The sequence below is a fragment of the Chiloscyllium punctatum genome, chromosome 16, assembly GCF_047496795.1.
Source record: "Chiloscyllium punctatum isolate Juve2018m chromosome 16, sChiPun1.3, whole genome shotgun sequence".
NCBI classification, from domain to species: Eukaryota; Metazoa; Chordata; class Chondrichthyes; order Orectolobiformes; family Hemiscylliidae; genus Chiloscyllium; species Chiloscyllium punctatum.
In genome coordinates, this window is record NC_092754.1 from 59,342,851 (window position 1) to 59,351,475 (window position 8,625).

The 8,625-nt window shown below is 42.3% G+C and overlaps 1 non-coding gene across 1 annotated transcript; it reads left to right on the forward strand.

Moving 5' to 3' along the window:
• The first annotated feature begins 594 nt into the window (after nt 1-594).
• Nucleotides 595-668, forward strand: trnan-auu (transfer RNA asparagine (anticodon AUU)). The gene has a single exon. It is a non-coding gene; the product is annotated as a tRNA-Asn (tRNA).
• The last annotated feature ends 7,957 nt before the right edge of the window (nt 669-8,625 follow it).

Genomic DNA, 8,625 nt, shown 5'->3' on the forward strand with positions numbered 1-8,625 from the left:
CCCCTCAATTACTGGCTGCAGTCCTCGTTTACCTTCTATGGAAATGGGATATTGTCACTCATAAACAACATCCCCTTTCCTTTTTAAACTTATGTCTAGGGGACGGATCTGTATTTTTCCACGATTCCCTTCTCTCGCCCATATAATAGGGTCTACCCCTCTCTCCAAATCTTCTGTCAACATTGCCATTTGTACAACTAATTCTTTTTTCCTGCATTCAAATCTCCAGTCCTAAGAGGATAATTAAATGTGTCCCTAGTAAGTGACTTCCTATATCAGGGGTATAAAACAGTTCCCCTGAAACTGTAGCCTTCGGACCTTCTATCATCATAAGTTCAAATACTGGAACAGTAAATCCTCCCCTTTAGCCCCGGAAACAGTAATTGACTGTGTTGACATTCCTACTTTCTTTGGTTTAAAATTCAGCGATGATCGTGCTGCCCCCGTATCTACTAGGAAGACTACCTCTTCCCTACAAGGTCCCACCTTCAAGTTTATCAAGAGTTCCTGGTGGCTCCCCGGGCAGGAAACCCTGATACCGTGATAGTGAGCAGCGGCAATATAGGCATTTGCTCTAGGCAGATGACGTGTGTTCGTCGGTTAGTTCAGCTGGTTAGAGCATGGTGCTATTAACGCCAAGATCGTGGGTTCAATCCCCACAACGACCATGTGTGTACGCTGGTGAGAGCAGAGCTCCCCAATGGGCGCAGCGAATGCAAATGCCGATATTGCTGGTGCTCACAACCACGGCGGCGGTGCATTTTCTGCTTATTATCGATCGCACGATAGTCTGAAGTATTTCCTTTCGTTGCAAAGGTTTTCAACAAAAAAAGCATTTACTTTTACAAACACGCATACTCGAGTTAACCATTTGCTCAGATATCTATAATTCAGCACAATGTCCGGACCCATGCAATTTCAATCGCAACGCCACCAGCTCAGCTGCAGCTTGTCATGTTGACAAATTTTGTCTGGAGAAACGTACCTTCAACGATCGCTCACTGTTCTTCTGGATACTCACAGACCTTTGGAGTCAGGGTTATGTGCTGCTGATAAACTGCTCCGAACCTAATGCCAAATGCATTTGAATTGTAATCTATTAGTGGGGTTCTTTCTGCTCCCGAACGGCGCAGTTGCTTTGGTGCCAGCAACAGCTCAGAAGTCAATTGCACGTTTTGCTCAATGACTCATGTTGCTTTTGCAATCTTCGTTTGACAGCATATTGAGCAAGTTATCAGGCCTTCCTGCAGCGTTTGTCAGCGACAGGTCAGCTGCTAAAATGATTGCTTCAGACAGCATGCTACATCCTACATTTGAAAATGGAAAAGGTGCAAACGTTTACAGGCTGAACACTCACTCACTATTTCGCCTGGCGCGTCAGAGGCTAGGAGCTGATCTTATGGAGGTTTTTCAATCATGAGGGGAATGAATAGGGTAAATAGACAAGTTCCTTTCGCTCAGGTGGGCCAGTTCAGAACTAGAGGGTATAAATCTGGTGTGGGAGGGTGAGAATTCGAAAGGCAGTGAGGGGCAACGGCTGCACGCAGAGGGTGGTGCGTTTCTGGAATGAGTTGCCAGACGAGCTGGTGATGGATGGTATAATCCAATACTTTTAAGGAATCTGGACGTGTACTTGAATAGGAAGGGTTTAGAGAGAAATGGGTCAAGTGCATGCAATCGCGGCTGGATCAGTTGAGGATATCTGTTCGGAATGGACGAGTTCTACCTAAGACTGTGTTTTCAGTGCTGTCCATATCTAATGGCTCTATGATAGTGCAGGTGAAATGATAAAAAAAGTAAAAAAAGATGAAGTAAAATTGTCTGAGGTTGTTGAATACAAACAACTTCAGGTAATTTTATTTCATTTATTTTATTTATCTTTTTTATTTGTGTTTTTTTTCACTGTTCTGTACCTCTTATTTCTTGATTGTCTCTCTTTCTCTCGCTCCCCACTCTCTCAATACCTTTTCCCTCTCCTCTTCCCGCTTTGCTACCCTTCTCCCCTGTTTTCCATTTTGTCTCTGCTTCACCCATCCCTCACATATTTTGTCACATAGCGCTGGCTTCAGCCTGGGTCATTCACGTCTCTTAATCTCCCTTTAATCTCTCCATGCACTGTCATTATCACCTTTGCATATGGAGCCTTGACTCACCTTCTCTCAGCGTGGTATAAATAGCTCCATAATACTCCCCCTTTGTTTTTATCTTTATCTTTAATCAGTTAGACTCGAAACGGCAGCTCTTTTCTCTCCTTGCAGATGGTGCCAGACCTTCTGAGATTTTCAAGCATTTTCTCCTTTGGTTTCAGATTCCAGCATCCGCAGTAATTTACTTTTACTAATGGCTCTATGATATTGCTGGCGATATGATAACTCCAGTGTCGATGCATGAGAGGTGAGCAAGCGAACGAATTCCCTCTGGAAGTCGTGTGACAAGTATTAACAGAGATCCAGGAAAATAACATGAACGAATCTTTCATTTGAATTGAGGCCTGAACTCTGATTCTCCTCCGAGACTGTGCCAGGTCTGCCTAATACTGCATATATTTCATGTTTTGCTTTTGTTGGTGATAACAATTGAGACTGGTTGTTTTGCTGTCGACAACATCCACCAGACCTTTGAAGTCAGGGTTATGTGCTGCTGATAAACTGCTACGAACCTTTTTGCCAAATGCATTTGTATTGTAATCTATCAGGGGGGTTCTTTCTGCTCCCGAACGACGCAGTTGCTTTGGTGTCAGCAAGTTAAGGGCTCAATACGCTCCACTTGTGCCACTCAGCTGACTTAGAAAGATGCAGTGTAAATCGCTATGATAGTATAAACGGGGACAACCATTCCCTTGAGCAGGAGCACACTCAACCTCGTAATTTCTTGCGCCTCTATACCATCATAGAAGGACAGCACGCTCACCGATTGCATCACTGGAGCCAGAGAGTAACTCTGCGCACTCTTTCCCATCCCCATTTCCGGTTGGATATGAGTGGCTGTTCCAATGTTAAGCTAAAATGCTGTTGAAGCATACATTTCAACAATATCCTGTACTGTCCCCGAGTCTTTGATGTTTTGTCGAAATCGATCAATCTCATTTCTCAACATTCTCATTCAAGGGATCTCCACAGCCTCTGAAGACATCCAATTTAAAGATTCAGCTCATTCTCAGTTCCCACATGTCTGTCACTGTTCTTTGAGTACTGATATTGTACATTTGCTGTTCTTCCGAACATTTCCTCTGCTAGTATACTTATTGCTGCTTGCAAGCATCCTGTTCTGTGGTTACTGTGATCGTGGTTGTCGGTATTTTGCATTGTGACCACAGCAACCTCGATTTGAAACCAAATCACGGCACTAAGTGTTCTCTCCGTTGTCCTTTTTGTGACACATGCTCAGAAATCAACTGTTTTACCTTCAAATTCCGCTCCCTCACATCTCTGCGTTTCATATATCAGGATTCAAACACACCCGTTGTCGGAGTTTTCTCTCCTTCCCACGATCATTAAACCTCCTTTCCGTCACTCCCCCCATTTCTCTGAGGCTATGCACAACCTATCACTCTCTTTCACATTCATACTGTTCTGTCTGTGCTGCTACTGCGGTGGCTGTTGGGTGAACGTGCCCCAACTCCACCATCGGGACCTTCAAACAAGTCGATCCATTTAGATACCAGCTTTTACTGACTGAGGACAATTGGAGCGTCAGTCTCATGGAAAAGACCCAGGGCAGTTTGGGTGAAAAGACATTTTATTGGAAAAGATCAGCTTTTATGGCTTTCTGTGTTGGTCTTGTGATAATCTCACAGGACTGATAGTCCAGAGACCGAGGTAATAGTCTGGGTACTTGGTCTTGAATCCCACCATGCCATGATGGTCAAATTTGGATCCAAAAAATATCTGCAAGGAAGAATCTAATGACTAGTATAGATCCATTGACAATTGTTGAAAAAAATCTGTTTCATTGATGTTATTTCGGGATGGAATTTGCTATCCTTACTTGGTCTGGGCTTCATGTGACTTCAGACTCATAGCAATATGGTTGAGTCTCAACTGCCCTCTGGGCAATTCGAAATGGGTAATAAATTCTGCCTAGCCAGAATCGCCCTCATACTAATCCAGAAATTTTAAAACAAATGCTCATTAGGATCAAGCAACAGCGTTGTGTGCAGTTTTGCAAGTCACATTATCGCAGAGATGTGATCACTCTGAGAAAATTGCAGGAGATATTTCCCGGGATACTGTTTGAGCTGAAGAGTTTAAGTTGTGAAGAAAGACAGGACAGAGTGGAGTGTTTGTCGCAGTGAAAAGGAGATGTCAACAAGACATGATTGAGTTAGGGTATAGATAGGGTTGACTGAACGAGTTTCCCATTGATGGAGGGATCGATCAGCAGGGGCCAGAGACTTAACGAGAAAGACAGTAAGGTTTGAGAAGATGTGCGAAAAAGCTTTATCAGCCAGTGGTTGGTTAGAATTTGGAATACACTGTCTGCATTTTTCAGAGCGGCAGAAACCTTTATAACATGAATAAATATTCAGATGCGAACTTTTGATCCCAAGACATATAAGGCTGTGGAGTTAGCATTGTGAAATGGGATTCAGTTCATTAGGCAGTTGTTTTTGACAAACGTGGCCACAATTGGTTGAAGGGCCTCCTTTGATACTCTTGTCCTCGGTAGTAGAATGGTTAGTGTCCCCGCCTGGCACAGGGATCAATTTTCCGCTGGGGACAGTGTAAATATTTTAAAACTGTCGCTCCATTCCTAAGTGTGGGTATTGATACCTGTCCTTCTATTCTCGATGGGGCATGTCACAGGAAGGACAGTGCTGCCTGAATCAAGGTGGAGAAGCTGAAAATGTGTTGCTGGAAAAGCGCAACAAGTCAGGCAGCATCCAAGGAACAGGAGAATCGCCGTTTCAGGTATAAGCCCTTCTTCAGGAATCCTGATTCCTGAAGACGGGCTTATGTCCGAAACATCGATTCTCCTGTTCCTTGGATGCTGCCTGACCTGCTGCTCTTTTCCAGCAACACATTTTCAGCTCTGACCTCCAGCATCTGCAGTCCTCACTTTCTTCTTAAAGGTGGGGAAGGACTGCAACTCTAAGGGAGGCATAGTGTCAGTGAACGGCCAAACACGTGGCTTCTGCAAACTTCACCTTGTGACTGTGTTGGAATGAAAAGCATTTGACAGACTTGTTCCAGATTGAAGTGTTTACTAGAAGCAGGAAGCTGAGGAAGAAACAACATAAACGCATTCAAATATGAGTGCAGAAACATTTCCCGCAGCACGAATGAAATTGTAAAGGACAGAGTAGCGTTTCGAGACAATGAATTTGGGTTCATTTGTTTTGATGAGGTCGTTACCAAGATATAAAACCATTAAAAATGATACAGCATTTGCTCAATATTATGGAACATTGTCTCAGTAATTCGCATTGCTGTTCAGAGGGAGGGTTAGGTTGATTGGCAAAGTTAAATTGCCCTCTCGTGTCCAGGGAGTGAAATAAGTAAATTAGGTGAATTAGCCATGGGTAACGTGGGGATAAGGTCAGAAGTCACAGGGCGTCAGGTTATACTCAAACAGATTTATTTGAAATCATATGGGGGAGGGATTCCCCTTCTTCAGGTGAAATATAAGGAAATAGGGACTGGAGCAAGGTCTGGGTGAGCTGCTCTTCAGAGAGTCGACACCGGCTCGATTGACTGAAATGCTCTTTCTACACTGCAGGATTCCGTGATTCTATGAATTGATAATGACGGTGTTTACTGGGGTGTAAAGCCTTTAGAGAAGATGCTGATGGGGGTGTACTGAGGATGAGATTTTATTCACTTGTCTTCTTGGAAAATTGAGAACAGTTATCCCTGAACCAAGGAAAACTTAATGGGTTTTTTTCAGGTTATGACATGTTTGAACAGACTAAATAGGTGGAAAATTCCCTCTTTCAAGTAAGTAAACATCTAGATGTCAAGCATTCAATAGCTTTGATAAAACCTTGGAAGGGCAAAGAAATGATGAGAACAGAATCGCTTTCACTCCAAGAATCTGTTTTTCAAAATATTTGGAAAGGCACATTTGGTGACATAAAAGAAATAAATTTTACAAGGAGAGAGACAGCGTGTGGCTAGGTAAAGGTGCAGAGGTGGGGTGTAGTGGATCGGAAGTTGCGGGAAACAATGTCTAAGTAGGTTGACTTTAAATGCAAAGAAATTTCTTTAATGTGTGCAACTGAATAAGATTCGCTTCCAAAACTCTGCATTTTGAAAAACTTGGCATAATATTCCACCTAAAGCATTGTAAATGGAACTGAGTGGATTTTTATTTATTATGAAGGGAAGACATTACATACCGAATAGGAAGCGACCAGTTGCTTGGAGATCGACTTCCTGCTTTCATCACATGCATTAAGGATGTGAGAACAAACACCATGATGTTTGGTCCATTTAATACTCAGTGAAATCTGCCAAAGAAACGAGCAACAAAACTGGTGGGTTTTCTTTTGCACTTTAACTCTCTGTTTTTCTAAGCAGTATTTTCCTTAAGCTGAAATTAAGTCAGAGCAAATTTGAATACAACATTAATCGTTCCAGTGAGATATATCTAATTCACTTCTGATTCTTACAATGAACATTGTGAGATTTCAGCAAAATTAAAATGAAAGGAACAAATCAGCATTTCTTGCGATTTAATCCAATTCAGGTTCAGCATTATGAGAAAGGCCATTGAGCAACAACATCGCCTTTATTGCCCTCTCCATGGCTGCTTCTTCACGTGAGAGAAAAAGTGACTGAAGAAATTATGAGACAAGTGTCGGTGTAAATATGATGGAAAATTCTTGTCCTGTTTCATTCTGACTCAGTTCTGACTCAGAATGTATTACTGACAGCTATTCATTCTGACTAGCATGGCCATTTATTGGAATTTGGTGTTATCATAATTCTAGTGAAAGCAGAAACACAATAGTGTGGATTCGATTCAGCTCTGGAACTTTCTCATCCATGACTTTCACTACATGTAACCTGATGAGGTCACATGTCACCCCACTACAAAATGTGCAGAGGAGATTGTGAGATTACGTTGCTGGGTTATTATACCGCTGTGCTCCACATTCACGGGTTCGAGCCACACTCTGGTTGCTAACTTTACACACGGCTCAAGTAGTTTTCCTTTGCACCTCACACTCTGGTATACACTGGATCGAGAATCTTGCCCTTCACTGCACGGAAGATTCACAAATAATCGACACCACATTAAAGTCGAAATGAAGAGTGAGAGCAGTCATTCTATTCAATTGTCGATCAAATTGGTGTAATGAGAAAGAACGCATTTTTCTTTCCGCCCTACATTCCATCTTGTCTTTCTATGAATTTACATCGAAAGAAAGAGAAAATATTAACAAGAGATAGGGAGCACAAGTTTATCCATTGGGGTTGTTCATGAGTATTTTAACCTAACACTTCACACAAAGATCTGCTCAGTATTTCAAACAGTCACTCGGAATTGGAACCGCAGAAAACTTCTCCAATGAAACAAACGTTTCATTCTTTCACAAATTTCTGCTGTTTGTGAATCATACAAGGATCCATTATCCAGAGTGATCACTGACTTGCCAACTGTATAAGATCTAGCAACTTCCTTCAGCAATCACAGCTTCTGTACACAGCCACCTGTGCTGGGGCCCAGTGTCATTTGTTGCCCCCAGGTCACAGCACATTTCTACTTCCTGAGTTTATGAGGCTTGTTCCTGATCTGTCTGATCTGTTTACTGAACCTTTTCTGTCACTTCATCCCATCCCCTCTCAATTCTGAACTTATGAATAAAATGAGGCGTTAGACGAAATGTTAAATCAAGTGGAAGTATGCTATTCAGCCCAAGGAGTCTTCTCAACCATTCAATGAACTCATGGATGATCTGATTTGGAGATGCTGGTGTTAGACTGGGGTGTACAAAGTTGCAAATCACACAACACCAGGTTATAGTCCAACAGGTTTAATTTAAAGCGCACTAGCTTTCGGAGCGATGCTCCTTCATCAAGTGATAGTCACTCCGACAGCTAGTGTGCTTCCAATTCAACCTGTTGGACTATAACCTGGTGTTGTGGGATTTTTAACATAGTTAATCTGATAATCTTGAATTCCTTCCTGCTCACTTAGCTCGACAAAGTTTCATCATCTTTCTGATTAACTATCTGGCACATTTTGAAAATACCCAACCACACAGTCTCAACAGCGGTTACTGGAAAATGTCACAGATTCTTTGACCCCTGAGCAAAGAAATTTCTCCTCATTTCTGAATATAATGGGCAATATCTAATTCTGAGATTATGTCCTCTGGTGCTCTCCTCAGAGCATTGGGCAAGCCACCTGCCCGTATATAACCTGTCAAGGTCCCACGAATATTGAACGTTTATAATTGTTATTATGTGATTATAAAGTTCCCCTCCTCCTCCTTTGTTTCAAGGAGAATATACCCAGCCGAACCAATCATTTCACGAAGTTTTACTGTATACTGTAGCAACATGTCAGTAAGTCTGCGCTGTCCCTTACAGCGTCCTTACATATTATTACGACAGGTGGAGAAATTTGGGGGAGGAAACAGGTTGATATTTCAAGCGCCGACGTGAATTGAAACTTGAA